The sequence below is a fragment of the Protopterus annectens genome, chromosome 2.part2 (assembly GCF_019279795.1).
Source record: "Protopterus annectens isolate FY-2018-M chromosome 2.part2, PAN1.0, whole genome shotgun sequence".
NCBI classification, from domain to species: Eukaryota; Metazoa; Chordata; order Ceratodontiformes; family Protopteridae; genus Protopterus; species Protopterus annectens.
In genome coordinates, this window is record NC_056730.1 from 811,150,396 (window position 1) to 811,170,515 (window position 20,120).

At 40.0% G+C, this 20,120-nt stretch overlaps 1 protein-coding gene across 4 annotated transcripts in view; it reads right to left on the bottom strand.

Annotated features, from left to right (window-relative positions):
• The window catches only part of CCNH (cyclin H), an 837,458-nt gene extending 828,547 nt beyond the window's left edge, over nucleotides 1-8,911 (bottom strand). For all 4 annotated transcript variants that reach the window (XM_044064155.1, XM_044064153.1, XM_044064152.1 and 1 more), the window contains exon 1: nucleotides 8,774-8,911. The gene's annotated coding sequence lies outside the window, so the exon portion shown is untranslated. The remainder of the gene's footprint in view (nucleotides 1-8,773) is intronic.
• Between the last annotated feature and the right edge of the window lie 11,209 nt (nucleotides 8,912-20,120).

Consider the following 20,120-nt stretch of genomic DNA (forward strand, 5'->3'; position numbering starts at 1 on the left):
GATCATCTGGCTCTTCTATGTTGGTGAAGTGAAGTCTTGCGAGAGAAGAGTACATGACAGCAACCACTGCTGGTCATGAAAGTCTGATTAACTCTGTGTAGCCCTACTTTCAACTTACATACCAGGCCAACATCAGAAGAAAGTGTGTGCAATGGTACTACGAGGAACACCCTCTTCTTCCATGGTAGTGCAATACTAAACAAGCCCTACTTCCCATTTACAAGCAGGGCCAATATCACAAGAAAGGGTGTGCAAAGGTGCTGTGAGGGAATGCCCTCTTCTTCCATGACAATGCAATACTAAACACTCACCCCTCTAACAGCACCAGGTAACCAGCACACCACAGGCATGGTTACTATAGCTACTGCCCTACAGCTAGCATACTCCTGTGCCCCCCCCCGCACCGAAAGAAGTCAGCCAGCATCCACCTAGTTGTTGTTCTTCACCCCACACCAGCTCCAGCAGGTGCCTTTGTTGCTAACAGCACCAGGTAACCAGCACACCACAGGCATGGTTACTATAGCTACTGCCCTACAGCTAGCATACGCCTGTGCCCCCCCCCCCGAAAGAAGTCAGCCAGCATCCACCTAGTTGTTGTTCTTCACCCCACACCAGCTCCAGCAGGTGCCTTTGTTGCTAACTGGACTTGGTTTGCCTGGTTCATATCCAGAATTTTATCCCATTATACCAAGGCAGCTAGCAGAGTTCCTTTGTATTATGAAGGTATTCCAGATTCTCAATTCCTTACCTCTGCAACAAATAAATTAGGGCATACTCTTGACTTAGATTTTCTTAATGAACATGAAGACCTGCAACTTGCTGGGGAAGCAAGGCGCATGATCCAAAATACATCTTGATCTATCTTGCTCTACAGCCCTGTCCTATTTTAGTCATCATGATCCTGAACTGAGGGAACGCTGTAACATTTCTTAAGTTACATTGCAGTTATTTTATTCTGCACTCCTTCAGTTTCTTTTTTGCTGCTTAGGAGAATGTGCAGGGCTTTAATAACAGGACTACATGATTGCTAGGTACACATTTCATTTGTTTGATGGTAAATTCTATATACCACCTCACTGCATCATTAGCGATTTCAAAAATTATCTAAGGGAAACATTCCTCTGACTGGCATCATGCTACTGAAAAAACGAATGATTTAATGACGTATTCAGCTGCACAATCTATCTGGAGGTATTTAAGAGGCAACCAACTAATATGCCTAAACCTAAGGAAATGAAAGCTGTATTTACGGAGCATTAACATCTGACATGCCAAGATTCGTTAGCGAGACTCCTGGAATACCAGGACTGAAGGAAAGAAAATGCAGACTTAAACAAGTCTTATTTTTGGAATATTCTCTTTGCCCCAAGGTATGATAGTCTCACAATTCATATATATTTGGGGGGGGGGGGTTCCTTCACATTGGGGATGCAGTGTGGGCATAAAACAACTTTAAAAGGAGAACAGCAATGTTTGACTTTTGCTGTTCTCCTGTACTTTCAGGCCTTTTTTCGTAACTGAGGGACTGGGATTTATAAGTCCTGGAATTACAGTACGGAACTCTTCCTAACTGGTCAATAATGCTTTATGGTGACCAAGTGAAATAAATAAAACAAGAGTAATGCATTTCAACTTGTTCCACACAAAAAGAAATGCACATCCTGTTCCTGACAAGCCAGACCAATAAAAAGTTAATTTCATATCCAGACTGCCTCATTACCTCCAAATAATCATCTTCTGACTAGGTAAACTTCTGATGCTTGACTGTAACTGCTGTATGGTCTCCTGGCTTTTACTGCTTAATATTCATTCGCCTACTCCACAGCAAAGAAAAGGTAATGTGCTGATAACACTGCTTGCAGTTTAATCTAATATCCTGCCAACAGAGTTTATTTTTTAAGCTGCAAGAGAGAAAAAAAATTTATCCTCGCTCTAAAAAAAAAAAAATTGCTAATGGTAAGTAGAGATATCTGCTACAGCTAAGCAGACAATGACATTACTTGCCAAGCAAAGCAAAAAACTATGGCTTAGATAGTCATAACCCATTACTATGGGAGAGATACAACATGCTAATCAGTAATATGCAATCTTGTTGCCAATTCTTTTGGGAGTTACTTTTAATTTGCCAGCTTAGGGCAATTATTCTGTTACCAAAATAATTATAAAAACAAAACCTTTAAAACTATCCTAAGGGTGAAAGATACCCCCTTCCATTTTACTTTACCAGAAAGGCTCATCCAGACTCTGCTAAACTTTGCTGTGAAGGAAAGGTTAGTTTGCTTTTATTTTTTGTATTACTTTATTGTCTTTCTATATTTTGAATACTGTGGTTTGTTTTCTTTACCTTGTGTTTTACTTGCATTCTGTTTTAACAGCATATTAAAACTTCAAAAAAGACCACAGCTCTCTCTCTTGAGTCAGGCAGAATTTTTTTACCGCCCTCCCACCCAATTACAGTTGTCTTGTTAAATACCACTGTCTTTCTAGTTGCCTGCCTATTATGTTAATCTGACCATATATCTCATTTCCTCTCTACTTTCACTGGCTTGTGTGAGTAATCACAAAATCATCATTTTTGAAATCCCTCCCCTTCCACTATTTACATTTATTGGCCATCCTACTGTATTCCATAGTATCAGAATACAAAAAGTGACCACCCCTTTCAACCCATCTTGCTGTTTTAAAAATAGTAAATCCACTAAACCTTAACCTTTTAAACAGGTAAAACTTTACCTACTTTCACATCTAACTTCTAGTGTGCATTTTTTTTTTTCATGTTACCTTTAAGCATCCCTGTGACTAGCACTTTCTCTAATACCTGCTGGAAAGCACTAGGAAGCCTTAAACTGATACAAGCACTCAACTCTCCTTGTTAACAAGGAGAAATTAATAGTAGGCACTAAACAGCCTATAATTGCAAAGTACCTTGCCTAAGATAAGGAAAAACAGCTTTAAAAAAAAAAAAAAAAAGTGCCAAACCAGGCATGTCCAAGGGTTAGCTTCCGGTGATTTCTCCTATCCACCTGGTGAATCTAGGCATACTGAGGCAATGCAGCAATTGCCTCATGTACACAAACAACCCTCTCCTCCTACCACCCAACACTACAACCTGAGAGAGATGCACTTACATAGCCAAAATGGAAGCAAAGCTCTCTCCACCAAAGATTGTGCTAGACAGTCAAGAGGAGAAGGTTAACACCCACACTACACCTCAAGCAACATATAGCCCTTCTAAACCCATACCGCCAACACCCACATATAGCAACACTAAATCCACATATGCAGAGGCCATCAACTGTAACCTGCCCAAGCACCAAGGACCTCTGAAGCTGAAACGCAAACAAACACCAATCACAACCAAAGTGTCACAAACTAAAACCAGTCTGCCACCCAGCAACAGCCCCTAAGGCAAGACAATGTACCCAACACTTTGACTATAGGTGACTCTATAGTCCAGCACACTGATGTCCCTCTCACCAGGTTGAACAAGGAGAAAATTACAGTCAGCTGCCTGTCGGGTGCCAGGATCCGCCACATAATGCATGCACTCAAGTCACTCCACAACAAGTACAGATATGACTCTGTCATTGTCCATGTTGGAGTGAATGACTTGAGATGTACCTCCCTGGACTACATGAAGAGAGACATGGAAGAGCTCTCAGATCATGTGGCCCAGGCAGGTATGACCCTAGCCCTGAGTAGCATCCTGCCTTCGCCCAGAATGATACCACAATATAAGGACAAAAAGATTGACTTCAACAATTGGCTAAGCTTCTGGTGTCATTCAAAGGGGATCCAGTGTCTGCCTGGGATGACATGATTGACAGACCACAATGCTTTGCCAGAGATAGTCTACACCTGTCGCCCCTGGGATTCAGGTTACTGGCTAAGGCTCTTGCCACCCCTATAGTGCCTTTTTTAGGCAAAGAACAAAACCACCACCTAACAGGTACAAGCATGCAAAATCTGAAGGTAATGCTACGCAATGCTAGAAGTCTAAACCTCAAAATGCGCTCTCTCGAGGCACTCCTAAAAATGGAGAACATCGATATCTGTGCAGTAACGGATACCTGGTTCAAGGCTCCAGAGAGCACCCTGCAATACCAGGCTACAACTCTTACCACACTTCTTTGGCCACCAAACCAGGACCGAAACACTAAAGGTGGAGGAGTGTCAATATTCACCAAGGATATTCACACCACCAGGCTAGTTGCCCAACACAATGGGTCTGAAATTCTCCAGGTGCAACTAACACTAGGTAAGACTGCAATCCAAACTGTAGTTTGCTACAGATCCCCCAACATACCCAAAGATTCTCACTACACCTTTCTAAACATACTGGAAAATATTAAGATAGGTTAACACCCTAACACCCTAATACTGGTCGATTTTAACTACCCTGCCATTAACTGGGAAAACCACTCATGTACCAACACCTTTGCCCAACGGTTCTTGGAATTCATAAATTCCAATGCCCTGGATCAACTTATCCATACTCCCACCAGGGGCTCCAATATCCTAGACCTGGTCATTACCAACATGGGAAATTGATGCTCCACACCTATGGTCACCCCATCGTTAGTCAGGTCTGACCATAAGCTAATCACCCTTAACATCCACATCCTACCCCCACCCCCCAGTAAGGAAACCTCTGTAAAAAAAAACTTCTCCAAAGCCAATTTCATGCTACTCAAGTCAGAAGTGACAAACTTCATGACACCCATGCAGACGGGAATTGAAAGTTCAACTGCTGAATCCTACACTAAGGCACTGTACGAGCATATCCACTCATGCATGAATCGTGCCATCCCAAATAGAACCAAGATGCTCTCATCCAAAAAAAGGAAGACAATCTGGTGGTCCCCTGCCATAAACAAACTTTACAACAAAAAGAAGAAACTGTTGCAGAAAAGAGGAAAATCCCAGGATGCAAAAAACTCCCTTACCAGCCTCAGTAAGAAACTGAGATCCCTCATAAAATTCTCCAAAGCTAGTTACAAAAATAAAATTGCCAAAGATTCCAAAGACAACCACAAGGCATTCTATAACAATGTCAAGAATCTAAATGGCAATGCTCAGATCTGCTCTGAGCTAAAACAGAATGGCATTAAATATACTGATTCCAAGGATATTGCCAATATCCTGGCAGATCGATTCAGTGCCAACTTTACCCCCCTCTCACCCCCTAAATGGCCCATCTCAATACCGGAAGATTGCCAAATTCTGGTAATAATGGCCACACAGGTAAAAAAACGCACTTTCCAAAGCTAAGAATACAGCATCCATGGGACCAGATGACATCCCGGGCTGTGTACTACATGAACTACAATATGAACTGGCACCTCACCTAACTGTCATGTTTAACCATAGCCTCACCTCTGGTTTCATGCCCACTGAGTGGCGCAGAGCTACAGTTATCCCACTCCACAAGGGGAGATCCACCTTGGATCCCGGAAACTACTGTCCCATCAATCTGACAAGCCTTATCTGCAAGGCCATGGAGCGTATTATCATGGAACTTATAAACAAAGACATTGGCAACCTTCAAACACTGGACCCCACCCAGTTTGGGTTTGTGAAGGGCTGATCTTGTCTCCTGAACCTGATTGACTTCTTTGAATCAGTCTCCAGAGCCATGGACAAGAGTAAGGTGGTCCACACAGCCTATCTAGACCTTGCCAAGGCCTTTGACACCATCCCCCACTCTGGAATCATAGATAAACTTACTAAGCTGGGCATTAATCCCTACATCACCCAATGGGTTGCTAACTGACTTACTGATAGAACCCACACTGTAAAAGTAGCAGACTCCAAATCCAGCTCTGAAGTACAGGCCAACACCAAGGGACTCTGGCTAACAAATTTCGCAGATGACTGCAAACTGGGAGCAATTATTGAATCCCCAAATGATGTGGATACTCTACAAAAGGGCCTTACAGAAACAGATGCTTGGTGCCAGAGCCTTGGGCTCAAGTTCAATACCAAGAAATGTATAGTTATCCCCTTTGGGAAAAAACAAGTATCCGTGAATTACCATATAGGTGGCAGCACACTAAACACCGAAAGTGTGATAAGAGACTTAGGGACACAGGTGGACAGTGGTCTCACCTTCGATAACCACATCGCCACAACAGACAGGAAATCCTTCTATGTGGCACACCTCATCACTAAGGGCTTTTCATCCAGAAAAAAGGAGGTCATTGTCCCACTGTGCTCATCCCTCCTTAGACTCATTATAGAATACAACACCCTGTTTGGTATGTACCTCTCAAGACATCTGCAACAACTAGAAAGGCCGCAGAAATACCTCACTAAAAGAATCACAGGCTTAAAGCAGATGCCCTATGCTGACCGCCTTAAAAAAACTCCAGCTATACTCTGTCGCATATCATCTACTCAGAGGCGATCTCTGCTTAACGTACAAGGCCATGTCAAACCTAGAGCTGTTGGACATGCTACACTTAAAAAAAATCCCAATCCCTCAGAGCCACACGCTCCAGGGATCTAAACCTTATCATCACAATAAACAAAACATGCTGGAGGGATAGGTTCCTGACCCAGAGACTCCCCAGACTCTGGAATAGATTGCCCATACATGTCAAGCCGAGTGCCTCTTTGGCCCTCTTCAAAAGGAACCTTGACGATTGGATGGGAGAAAGGAAATTCACACTAGGGATCACGTCAGTTGCTCTGTTAGACAGGGGTCCAGGGAAGTAAATAGTGTGGGAAGAAATGGCCAGGGAATTGTTATGGCTAGGCTTGTATAGGCCCTAGGGCTGATGGCCTAGTACCAACCTATGAACAACAATCTATACAATTTTAAAATAAAATATTTCTTCTTATGAAAGGAAATGAAGTTATCTTGACGCATGATGTTCTGGCACTATTATTTAGTGTTAAGATAACTCCGTATTTATAGTTTAGGCATTAAATTTATCTCATTACTAAATGACAGGGCTAGAACATACTACAGAATTTACAGCTGTACACAAGGGAGTAGCCCAGCAGACATGCAAGTCAAACATTATACTCAAGAAAGCAGAATTTTGACAAAAGCTTTATATACTAATACTTAGGAAGACAGTGTTTTGACCAAGGTAAAAGTATCCAGTCTCCAAACACATAAAAGAAAAATAAGGTTAAATGAGGAAACAAAGAAAACAAACATGTCCACACTGATGCATATTCATTACATTACTAGCTATCCAATTAAAAGGTTCTACTATGGCAAGGATCTAAATACACTGCATTTTAATTGCATACTTCAGATATATGCCACTGAGCAAAAAGTGTTTAATTGCTGGCAAGGGTAACTGCATTCCAACTTGGTGTACAAACTGGAAATATCTGGCTATAAACCTTCTTGTAAATATCTTTCACAGCCTCACTCAGCTGCTGCTATCATCCAGCTCACTTCCCAGATGCCCACTGCTCACCCTTGAGATCTCAAATGCTTTTTGTCCTTCGCCAGATGGGCATCAAACTCCTCCAGGAAGCAAGGTCTCCATAAAAGATGGGTAAAGAAAGACCAACAGCCAACACCCTACATTAACAAGTCACTACCGATATCAGGAAAAAGTGGCATATGACATGAAGGACCATGGTTATATAACACATGAAGGTAGAGGTTGTATAGAAGAACTGTAATCTTGAGTTATTCAAAGAAAGAAAAAAAGTGTATACCACTACTAAGGTGAATTGGGAGGTGTATGTGTGTGTGTTGTAGGTAGACAACTAATTTTTCTGTATTTTGAGGCAAGTTTTTTGGGGTTCTCGACTTAGGGATGGAATTTTAAGACGGAGGAGAGTTTTAGGATTAGGGAGGAGTGTTTGATCTGCAAACAAGTTATGACTACATGTTGCAAGTAACCATTGCCAACCTCAAGCATAAGCAAAAGGCACAAAAACAGGGCCCGATTTTAAATACAATTCTTACAAACACAGAAAGAATAGCACGTTTTGTGTGAACATGCATTTTCTGATACAAAGTCTGAATCTCATTATGACTGTCACTGAGCGACTTCAATCCTCAATGACTTGCCAGAAAACTGCACATTTTATGAGGCACAGATCAAAAATATTAGCCAAAGCTCTGGACATTCTGCGAAAATCTGGGCAGTTGAGGGGTATAACTTGGTAACTAGCTATGATTTCTAAGACTAAAGCTACTGCAGTTCCTTTCAGCACACGTTGCAACATATATGGTCATTCAGTGCCATCTACAACATACCTCTCAACTGTCCTTTATTTTGATTCAAATTTTAGTTCCGTTTCTCTTAATCCTTCCGAAAACTTTTGACGTTTTCAGAAACTGTGGTGGGTTACACTTAATAAATAATAACAATAATTAAGAGTGATGTTATTTCAGAAAATGCATTAATTCACATTTTCCTATTCTACCAACATCTAAAGTTAACATTACTAAGATTTTAAAAAGACTCCCTTATTATTTATGGATTTTTCCCTACTCAAGTTGAGAGCTACAGTCTGTATATAAGCTATCCATAAAGCGATGTACAAGTAATCCCACTTCCGGAAGGCAGTACCGCATACTGCTAGTAGTGACTACTACAGAGGACTTTAGTTTCATCCACATTGTATAGGCTTGCTTATACAAGCAACAGTTTGACAATTCACACTCACAACGTTGACCATCTTCTATGCCAGCCTGTCATAGTCAGTTTTAAAGAACACGCTGGGTATGGTACAAAGTTTGCTCAAATTTAAAAAAAAAAATCTCCAGAAGCAAAACAGAAACTCATGTATTAGTTACCTCTTACGATCTCAAGACGTTTATTCAAAGGTAAACAAAAGACAGATGATTAAGCCCAACCTATTGTGAAAACACTAATAAGGCCACTTCCGAATCCTAAGATCCGCCCCTACGCTCACTTTTCAAGTCGTCACTTAGTGAAGTCGCACAAATTTCGTCATATCTTTCATCGGATGCGGTTTTAACCGTTGATTACGTATTGAGTATAGATAGTCTGTGGGTGTAGTTTTTAATAATTTAACGAAGACGTTGTTTATTGTGTTTTGATTTTAGATCGCGTGTCCCCGTAGTTTTAACCTATTTTCAGTGACGGTGTTATTTGCTATGTTTTAAATTTAGAACTTGTGTGACTGTAGTCTTAACAGCTTTTTAAAGAATGTGTGTATGCTCTGACTTATTGTTTCACGTTGCACATTCTTATTTGACTGAAAGTAGCTGTCGGTTTTAATTTTAAAATTGTCTTCTGAATGAATCTGTTGTAGTTTAATATACTAGATAATTATTATTTGCAGCCTATAGCTCTCAACCAATCGGGGACAAATCTCAACAGAATCAGAGAGAAATCCAGAAACAATCAGGGCCGGGACACTTAATATTATTAACTTGAGACTTTGACAGAACAAGATAATGTGAATTACTATACAGTTTTTGAAGTAAGAGAAGTCTATAACTCCAAATATTGTAATCATTTATTAAGTATAATTCACCACATTTTCTCCAAAGGTCACCAATGTTATAGGGATTAAGAGAGACATAATGGAAGCCAAAATCAGGGACAAATTGAGAAGTATATTGCAGCCATTTGAAAAAAAAAAATCAATGATTTCAGTCTTTCACTTGTGTTGAACCTGGCTACCTATCTTTCCACTGTGTCCTTACTGTATACTTAAGTCAATATGAAACATTCTCAGCCCGGTTGTATCCATGGACTTTATTGCAAATTTGCAATGTACATTTGTACTTTAATTATGCTTGTTGCCCTATTTTATTTCTATGATGTTTAAGGATTAATATATAACCCCCTCCTGTTTACTTTTTTCTTTTATTAAATTAATCAGTGTCGTATTTGTCACTTTACTTTACTTTACTTTCTGTCCAGTTTGTGTTTCTACCTTTAAGAAAACATACTGGGGACAGTGCACAGTTGTAATCATATGCACAGTGGTGGTGGGGTGGGGGATGTGGATATGTATGCGAGTCATTCATTGCCTTACAATTGTGAGCTTGGAAGAATACTTTGTAGAGAGGGAAGTGGCACTTCCTATGTGTGGTGGTGTTCACAAGGTGTGTGTGGGGTTTATCATTGTGTGTGTTTGTGAATATGATATATATATATATATATATATATATATATATATATATATATGTGTGTGTGTGTATATGTATGTATACAGCCACTGCAGATGTTGCTGCATTCTGTGCATGTGATCTCCGTAGAATATGGCACACTGACCATGTAATCTGCAATTAGGGGTTCCCCCTCTAATAGTCTTACTGCCCTGCTTCCCCAGCCACTGTTGGGTGTGACAGTGAATTTTTTTGGCTGGCATAGAAGATGGTGAACTTAGTGAGTGTGAATTGTGGGCTGTACTATGATGATGGCCATCATATACATCTTAGTAGGGGTGTCCACAGTGGGCTGGTATATCCCCAGTACTGGTTGTAGGCATTGAGGATGTGATGCTACATGCTCATGAGCTACCCATCTTGTGATGGTGTCTCCCCACTGGTGGTAGATGTGGGCTGACATTTTCAATGTTATTGGCCCCAGTATATACAGCAGACAAGCCCCAGGAAAATATAGACTCCCTAGCATACTGCCTATTTATGTAAAGTCTTGCCTAATATTGACTCCTAACCTATGCACTATGCAGATCTGTTGTGGCCGCTGTAATATCTGCCTCACATATGTGAAGTAAGTATTATCAAGACACTTAGCTTGAGCATGGGACAGGACCCTTGCCATGCCTCTCCCTTCTGCTGTTCTTACTGTCTGCTGTTGGTTGGGTGGGCAGGGGATGAGGGTGTATTGTGTGCTGCTGTATCAGCCAGTTCCTGTCTTTCATTGGTCACCTGGGACTCGGTGGTAGCTTGCATGGGCAATGGAGCTGTTTCTGTGGAAGGGTCTGGTAAAATGCATGCTTCAAAACCCCATGGTTGACTCTGTCAGTGCTATGCTTTGTCTGCTGTTATCATTAGGCTGTGATGATTCCCTGACAGGCATGCCCATCTCTACAGTGGATGATATGTGAGTCACCTGTTAAATCAGACAGAAACATACTTGTGTATCAGTGCTAACTTAGTAACAATTACCATCCCTAGTGCTCCAAAAACTGTACACTAGCACTGCATGCAGTAAGTGTAAGTCATGTACTTTGTGTGGAATGTTGTCTTCTCTGGAGTCCTGAAGTGCCTGTAGGGATGGTAAGACTGTAGTCAACATATGAGAGCTCAAAGCTGTGTTAGTTGCAGTACATGTATATATAAGGATATACCTACCTGGAACATCACCCTAAAGCACCTATGGTTATGGGTTAAATTCTGCTAAATGTCCAGTACTTCCATGCCAGTTCATATCTTCTTACATATGTATCTTTCACGTACAGTAAATACTTTTGCTATAACATGTTCAAGTACAATTAGCACTTTATATACTGTAACTGCCAGTTCTCATACATATTTATTCATGCAGGACATAAAAAGCTCATCTGGAAAAAAGTAAGACAGTTGAGGTTCATCATATGAATTATTGCTGCAGTAATCTTCGCTGTATGTGTTATAACAGGTAGACAATTTCCAAAACTTCAGGGCACCTTGCACATGCCCAAACTATCAGGCAGCTCAATACTTTGGGAGCCAAGACTTTGAGTTTTATTGCTGCCAATGAGTGTGCTCCTCTGAGGCTTTTGAGGCTTGACTGCTGGGTTGTACTGTTCCATTGCTGGTCAGATAAGTTCCCTTTGGGGGAAAAAACTTCCTTTCAATTATTTTTGTTAATTATTTATACTTTCCTCTTCAAGAAAGTTAATTTAAAGCTGGGAGTTTGTGTTTTAATGGACTGTGGCAAGACTCTTTTGTAGGATCATAAGAGATTACTAGACTGTTGACTTGGAGGTCATTTCAAGCCTAGCTATTTCATCCCAGTGTAATATCATAGATGTGCTACTCAGTACCCAATATTGCATTTAGTAATGACTGCTCATGTCCAGGAGGGTTGTGGGCACTATCCCTGGTAAGAATTTATGGTGCCCCATCCACTCGTCCATGTTCCTCTTGGAACAGTGTTATAGAGGTGCTGTGTTTCACATGAATTGGTAGCCTATTCCAAAGATGCGGCAGTCACTGGGAGAAAAATCTGTCCTTCTGGCATGTCCTACTTAAGTCACAGGCCATATTTAGGTCCCTGGAATGGGTAGCTCTAGTCCCATTTGATTTATGGATATGCAGCAAGTTCATTAGGTTTGGGTCAGATTGCTCTGTAAGCCAGGCATAAGTCTCCCCTAAGAAGTCTATATGATACAGAGTATAGTAACAGGGACTTTAGTCGGTCTGTGTAAGGCATGTGCTGGAGTCCGTTGATCTTTGTTAGAAACCTATGAGGTTTCTCCAATTGCTGCAGGTACTTTGTATGGTACATGCTGAACAGGGCGTTATACTCAATTATTGGCCAGATTAGTGCCAAGTATAGAGGGGTTATAACCTCCTTTGCTCTCGAGGCAATGCTTTAACTAATCAAGTTTGCTATGTAGAAAGCCTTCCTTACTGAAGTAGATACATGGTGATCGAAGTTAAGGTCACACTCAACTTGTGATCCCGGATCCCTTACCACTTCTTGGGTACTTAGGGTATTGTTGTTGATTTGATAGTGTGAATGGACATTTTCTGTGCTGAAGGGAATGATGTAGTTCTTTGCATTCAGTTTGAAACCATGATTAAAACACCAGTCGGTGGTCTGCATAAGATCCTCCTGGAGTATATTGACATAATTTGAGGATTCATTAAGTGCACCCAGTTTGCAGTCGTCCACAAACTTAATCAGCGACAACCCATTAGTTTTGACCTAAACGTCTAAGAAGTGTATACTAAACAGTAGGGGGCTCAGCACTGAACCCTGTGGCACCCTGCTGGTTCATGTGGAGTCACCCACTTTCATAGTGTTTTTTCCGGTTTGTGAGCCAGTTGGCAACCCATCTTACAACAAAGGGGTTTACATTCAGTTTGCTAAGTTTATTGGTAATGCCTGAGTGTGGGATTGTATAGAAAGCCTTTGCCAAGTTGAGGTATGTTGTGTGCACAGATTTGCCCTTGTCATTGCCCCTGGTCACATTTTCGAAGAAATCCACCAGATTTAACAGGTAGGATCTACCCTTGACAAAGCCAAATTTGGTTGGATCCAATGTTTGGAGGTCACCTTTGTCTTTATTTATGAATTTATGAGGTCCCTAATGATACATACATGCAAACAAATATTTCAAGCACAGGCATTGATGCCCTTCTAGCTTGACAATATACCAAAGCACTTGTTCCCATAATAAGTATCTAGGCTGTTCTTAAAAATATCTAAATTAGTACTTGCTTTAATGTAATTTGGTAGTCTTTTCCATGCATCAGCGACTCTGTCAGAGAACCAATTAGTACACTTCTCATTCCTATAGAATCTTCTACATAGGTTGTCTGATGAGTCTCTAGTACTTTTTGATAACCCCAAACATTCCCAGAGGTAGTTGCCTCTAAATGCCCTATATACTTGAATAAGATCTCCTCTTAGATATCTGTAAATGACACTGTACAAGTTCAGATATTTTAGTCTTTCATAATAACTTAAATTTTCAGATCCATGGATGTTCTTGGAAGATTTCCACTGTACTCTTTCCAGTTTAATCATGCTTGTCTTCTTATAGCGTTTCCATATTGTTATTCCATACTCAAGTTTGGGTCTAATGTAACTAACAAACAATGACCATTATTTTTGATTTCTTAGACTTTATAAATCTTTTTATACAGCCTATAGTTCTATAACTATCATTAACCAATTGGTTGATATGATTAGAAAAACTCATAGCTGAATCTATCCATATACCCAGGCCCTTAAAAGATTCTACAGTGTCAATCACTGTTGTTGTTGCTGTGTCTTTCAGCTTTTTCCCAGTTAGGGGTCGCCACAGCGGAACTCCGATCCGCTAATGATTGGTAGTTGATTTTGACGTGCCGAGTTACCAGCCCTGACGCACAACCTTCAATGAAGGTACGCCCATTCACGCATGTCTCCACGCAGAAGACACTCTAGCTGAGAATCGAACTGGACAGTGTCTTACTGTGAGGCGACAACACTACCGCAGCACCACCACCGCGGTATGCTATATTAAATAGTCACCTTTCAATTTATGTCTCCCAAATCTCCTATGCTTAGTTTTTGATGTATTTATCAGCATATTATTCTCCTGTGGCAAATGGTCAATTTAGTCAAGTTATTTTCCAGACATGCCTTATCTGTAACACATGTAATCAGTTCACCCAATTTCAGGTCGTTTGCATATAGGCTGTAGAACACATCAGATGAAAAAGTTAGGTCTGAAACATACAATCTAAACAAGTAAGGGCCTAGGACAGAGCCGTGTGGGACACCCTGACTGTAACCAAGGATTTCACTTGTCCAGTTGCTGTGTGATACTTGCCATGTCCTATTTGTAAGCCATGCAGCTGTCCATCTTATCAAGAGTACATCAATTCCTAGTTGTACTAATTTATTGATCAGTGTTTTGTGTATTAACCCATCAAATGCTGAAGCTAAATCTATATAAATTACATCACAAAACAATTTTTTCATTCATAGCTTTTACTGTATTGTTATAGAACATAATGTTACATGTGGTAATAGATTGGTTTTCAACATATGCATGCTGATATATGTTTTCAAGTCCCAACTTATCCAGTTCTGACAATAACTTATCCCAATATTACCTTCTGCATTATTTTTCCACAGCATGAAAGCAGACTTAAGGGTCTATATGACTGTGGGTTTGTCCTACTCCCCTTTCCCTTGAAGACAGGTTTAATAAGCGTATGTCTCTAATGTTGAGGAATCTCCCCATATTTATATGACCTGGTGAATAATAGATATAATGGTACTGTAAGTACTTGCTGAAGTGTTCCCAGGTCATTGTTATTAATTCCATCTCTTCCCTGGGCTTTGTTTGGATCCAGTTTGCACAGTTCTTTTTCAATATAATCTGATTTGATTCCAGTGTCTGGGGTTACCTGGATTTCATTAGGACAACTTATCACCCCTTTTGTGGAGCCAAACTGTTTTGCATAAGAATTGTAAATATATCTATAATATGTTGTGTCTGAGAACAAATTTTAGAATCTGCACACAGTTTATCAATTTGTGTGTGTTTACTCCTTCCACATCTTATGTATTTATAAAAAAAGGTTTCCTATTATGCTCAATATCTTTATATAAATTTTCTTGATCTTGTCTCACACTTTGCTTAATCTGTTTGTCCAGCTTGTTTATTTCAGTTTTCCAAGTTGTAGTTCGACTTCTGTTCTATTTCTTATATGTTTTGTCTCTCACCTTAATCAGTTATCTTGTTCTTATGGAAATATATCCCCCTGATGTTGTATGCCTATATCCTGATGTTAAACATTTTTTTGATTTTTTGCACTCACACAATTTCTCTTTCAAAACTTTCCACATTCCATCTGCAGTTTTTCCACTGAACACCTCACTCCAGTTACTTTTACATGACTGTTTTGCTTCCATATAATCTATAATTAACCTTCTGTGCATTGGTTTAGATTTCAGTTTGGCAGAATTATCTAGCAACAAATTAAACTTTATAACCCCATGATCACTGCACATCAATGGTGGTAAAACTTGACTTGAAGTAACAGTAATTTCTTTAGGAACACAAACATTGTCTAGTATGTTCCGTCCCCGGTAGGTTTTTTTTTTTTTTTTTTTTTTTTTTTTTTTTTACAATCTGAAGCAATTGTTGTTCCTGAATATACGTTGTGAATAATTTCCTTACTAACGTTGAATCAATATTATTCCAGTATGTTTCTGGTAAATTTAAGTCCCCAGCTAATATTATTCTTCCCCTCCTGTGTTTCATGCAAGAAATGTATGAATTTCTCTAGGTCATCTGCACTTGACTTCTGCCGTCTGTACACTCAAACAATTGTTATATGTTCCAGGGTTGCCTTTATTGTCACAGTTACACAGTCTATAGTTTGGTGTTATCATTGAACATGTAATAATCACAGGTCTCATAACTATTTTTAATCCCTATCAAAACACCTCCACTTGATTTTTTGTTAGAATGCCTGTTACAGTAAAAATATTTATACCCTAACAGAACTGGTTTCCAGTCATTGTTCTTTAATCATGTTTCACAAACAATAACAACATCACAATGATACTTTCCATGGCCTTACAGATGATGCTGGTCAATCTTATGGGTGTGTAATTTCCCAGGTCTGTTACTAGGCCACCTGTTGCTTTTCTCCATTCTGTAGGAACAAAGCCTGTGGTTAGGCTATGATTGAAAAGGGTACTTAATGGTGATGCTAGTTCATGTTTTATCCTGTTTAGAAGACAGCCTGGGATGCCATCTGTTTCCAGAAAGGCTGAGTTTTTTTTGCCTTGGACGAGGCTTTAATGACCTGCTCTTCAGATGTGTAGGATGGGGGGGGGGGTTGGAGGAAGGTTTGTGATAAGTTTGGAGGGGATAAGGGAGTGAAATGTTTGCTAAACCTATCTGCTAGCAGAGCAGGTTTGCTGTCTCTGTGAGGTCAGTGAATGTAATACCGTTAGTCACTAGTTCTGCATATGCTCGTATCCTACCTTTTAAGCTACATACATAGCTGTAAAAGGCCTTGTGGTTATCCTTGGCTGTGCTTGCTAAGTGTTTTGTAAGGAAGCCCTTAGGTGATTTGACAAGTTGTCTAATTTGCCTGTTGAGGCTGAGGAGGGTGTTTTTCTATTGTTGTGGCCTCGGCTTTGTTTTCTTGGACAGAAACTTTTTGTGTTTATTGTAATGTTTGTTGATGCTGGATGTCCACCTTGGTGGCTTGTTATTACTTGGGGCTCTGGCTTTGATTCTTTTTGGTACAGCAGAGTCTATACACTTTTGAAAGTGATTACAGGGCTTTAGTGTAAGCCTTGGTGTAGATACCACTTCCAGTTGAGGGTGGGGCTTGGAATGCATTTATACCTTCACCTAAGAGGGTATAGTTTGCCTTGGTAAAGTTTTTTAGTTTGATTTTGTCCTTTGTGAGTTCTGGTGTTAGTGCCAGCTTGAAGGTGAGTGATTTGTGGTCAGATTTTACTAATAAGGGTCTGAAAGTTGTGGCAGTGCATCTGTTTGACATGTTAGTGTGGACCAGATCTAGTATGTTTGTTCCTGTTGTTGGGGTATGAAAAATTTGTTCCAGGGCATTTGAGCTAACAAAGTCAAGGAACTTTTGTGCTAACGAGTTAGGGCTAGTGTAGGTTTTCCAGTTGATGGTGGGCTAATTGAAATCCCCCATAACCAGAGTGCTTGGGAATATTTGAATTGACTCTAGTTTGGTCAAGTAGGCTTCATGAGCATCATGACCCATGCAGGGGGATTTATAACTGGCTATCAGTTAAATGGGGGTCTTACCCGCAGTAGCCTGAACTAGAAGTAACTTCATGGAGATGCCCAGTCTAACTAGATGGGAGGTGAATTTATCTCTACTATAGATAGAAACGCCCTTCTTTGGTTCTCACATGTCCATTTTGTGGTCTGAAGGTGTGGAAGGCATTGTAGCCTTGCAAGGCCAGGTACTGTCTGAGGCCTTGAACCAGGTTTCTTTGACTACACAGACCTACATCTTCCAGTGATAGAAGTGCTTCCAGGGTGTGCAGTTTTAGATTTAAGTTCCTAGTGTTTAGCAGCATGACCCTTATTTTATGATTGGCACATTTCACATTGATAAGCATGGATGCTTCTTTTTTCCTGTTGGTTTCAAAAAGTTGTTTAAAGTACTAAAATATTTCTTTTCTGTGGTAAAATTGTTTATTTTACTTTTGGTGGGCTGGCAAGTGTTTTTAAAGTGATTTTTACTGTGATTTTATGAGAAAAAGTTACATTTAAAGACTTTAAATTTTTACCCTTTTTTGCTGTTGAATTCCATGGGAAAGAGGCAACAATTTCAGCCTGACAATGGAACAAACATTTGGTCTCAAGGTCAATCCTTCTTTTAGCCACAAAAAGAAAAAGTTAAGCAAGCAGCCTTTGCCACAACAGCAAGTTAGTAATTTGCCTCAGATGAAGGTGGGTGACCCTGCTGTGGCCATTTGTTGTACCCAAGATCACTCATCTTTTACCCCAGATCCCTGTTGTGTAGCACCTACAGCCAGTTTGGACCAGAGGGTTAGCCACAGCATCTGCTTGGGGTCCCCTCAGTGGGCAGGGCAAGGCTACTCTTTGGTCCTGGGAGATGGAATAGGGAAGGCTTCCCTGTTTCATCAAAATGTTGTGCCCATCACCGGGGAAGCTACTTATAACATAGCTGGCCCCATTCTTTCTGTTAAAAGAGAGAAATAAAGCTAAACATGTATCTATCCTCCTCAAATTTCCCTAGGCAAGAGTCATTTGCTGTGTCTGGTTCAGGGTTTTATTCAGGCTTTTGATCCTTCTTACTTCTGTTCTAGTTAAAACAAATAAAAAAGAACAGTTTTCTTGAAGAGATTGAACAGTTTCAATTTGGACAAGAAGGTGAAAGGACAGATACAGGTTTTCCCCTCCATTTCTGATTCAGATTTGGAGGAGAGGTCAGTTTCTGATTTTCCCTTTGGAGTTCCTCTTTGAGACCATTTATAGAATGTGTCACAGTTTTCACTGAGGGCTCAATGAGGTTTGTCAGTACCTCAGAAAATTTTATGACCTGTTACAGAAGGAATTTCCTGAACATTCAATATGTCCTTTAGTTCTGTCAGCTTTGGATGGTGTGTGTGTGTGTGTGTGTGTGTGTGTGTGTGTGTGTGTGTGTGTGTGTGTGTGTGTGTGTGTGTGTATCTCTCTCTGCCTGTAATTTTCTTGATAGCCAGCCTGCGTCCCCCTAAAAAGAAGTTTCTCAGTCTTTTTAAAATTTTATACATTCTTCCCAAACCTGACTCAGCAGCTACAGCTTCAGTTATGCTAACTGCTGCTAAACAGTTAGTTTATTCCTATCCTACTCTTGTTTTTTTGATAAGGATGGGGAAATTATTGATGGGTATAGGAAATAGTGCATGCTTCTGTATCCTTGATTCTCAGAAATTTGAATTGTCAGGCTTGCATGCTAATGTTTATTCTGACTGTGAAAGTATGAAGAATGATCTGCGGTTTCTTCTTTTGAGAAAACATATTTTATTGTACTATTCTGTGCTCTCTGTTACACTGTTTGTATGACTGATTTGATAATGCATTCAGGGCTATGACCTGTGGTACTGTTTTCAGGATGTTTGCCTGACCACATTCTCAGAACCTCCCAAGAGGATGTGAATAATGAGATTTATTTTCCTTTTTGAATAGGGATTTACTTTTTGGTTCCTTTGCTGCAGAGGTGATCACAAAGTGTGATGAAAGGAGTGAGTAAAACAACGGAATCTCTAAGATTTTCTGTCCTACTTTTCCTAATTTTCTAGGGATTTTCTAATGCTCATCCAATTTTACCATAATGGCTAGGGTGTTCCAAGCAGTTTAGGAACTCCCTGACCCAAGGATAGAAAGTCTGTCTCCATTTTTACTTTGGCAACAAATATGTCAGACAAATGGGTTCTGAAGATCATTTGTCAAGTTTATAGATGGCAGCGAGAAAATATTGTTTCTTGCCAGGAGGTTATTCCTCAACCACCAAACCAGACTCTGATTTTCACCTGTTCTTCATTACATGCCATTCCAGGGAACCAGTCCTTCCTTCCAAAGTTGGGAAAGGTTTTTATTCAGGAATGCTTTTAGTGCCAAAGAAAGAAGATGCTTAGAGACCAGTTCTGGATATTTCTTAGACCTATTTGTGATAGTGCCTAACTTCAAAGTAATGTAATTTCCTGATAAGTCTACATTTAAAAGATTCTTATCATCTCATATCTCTTATTATCTAGATTACTTTTTTTTTACTTTTTTGCATATTTTTTTCTTCCTCTTTAATTGTTTAGTGCATCCTTTCAAAATATTCTAACTGTGGAGGAAATAACTGAAATAAGCTGTGGGTCTGGGTGCTACTAGCTCCTCTGAAGTTACTAGATGTTCTGAGGTGCATTTTGGATTTTTCCCAACCTTTTTGATCCAGTCATGACCTGGAAAAAACATAACTAAGGAAAAAAAAATCAGTA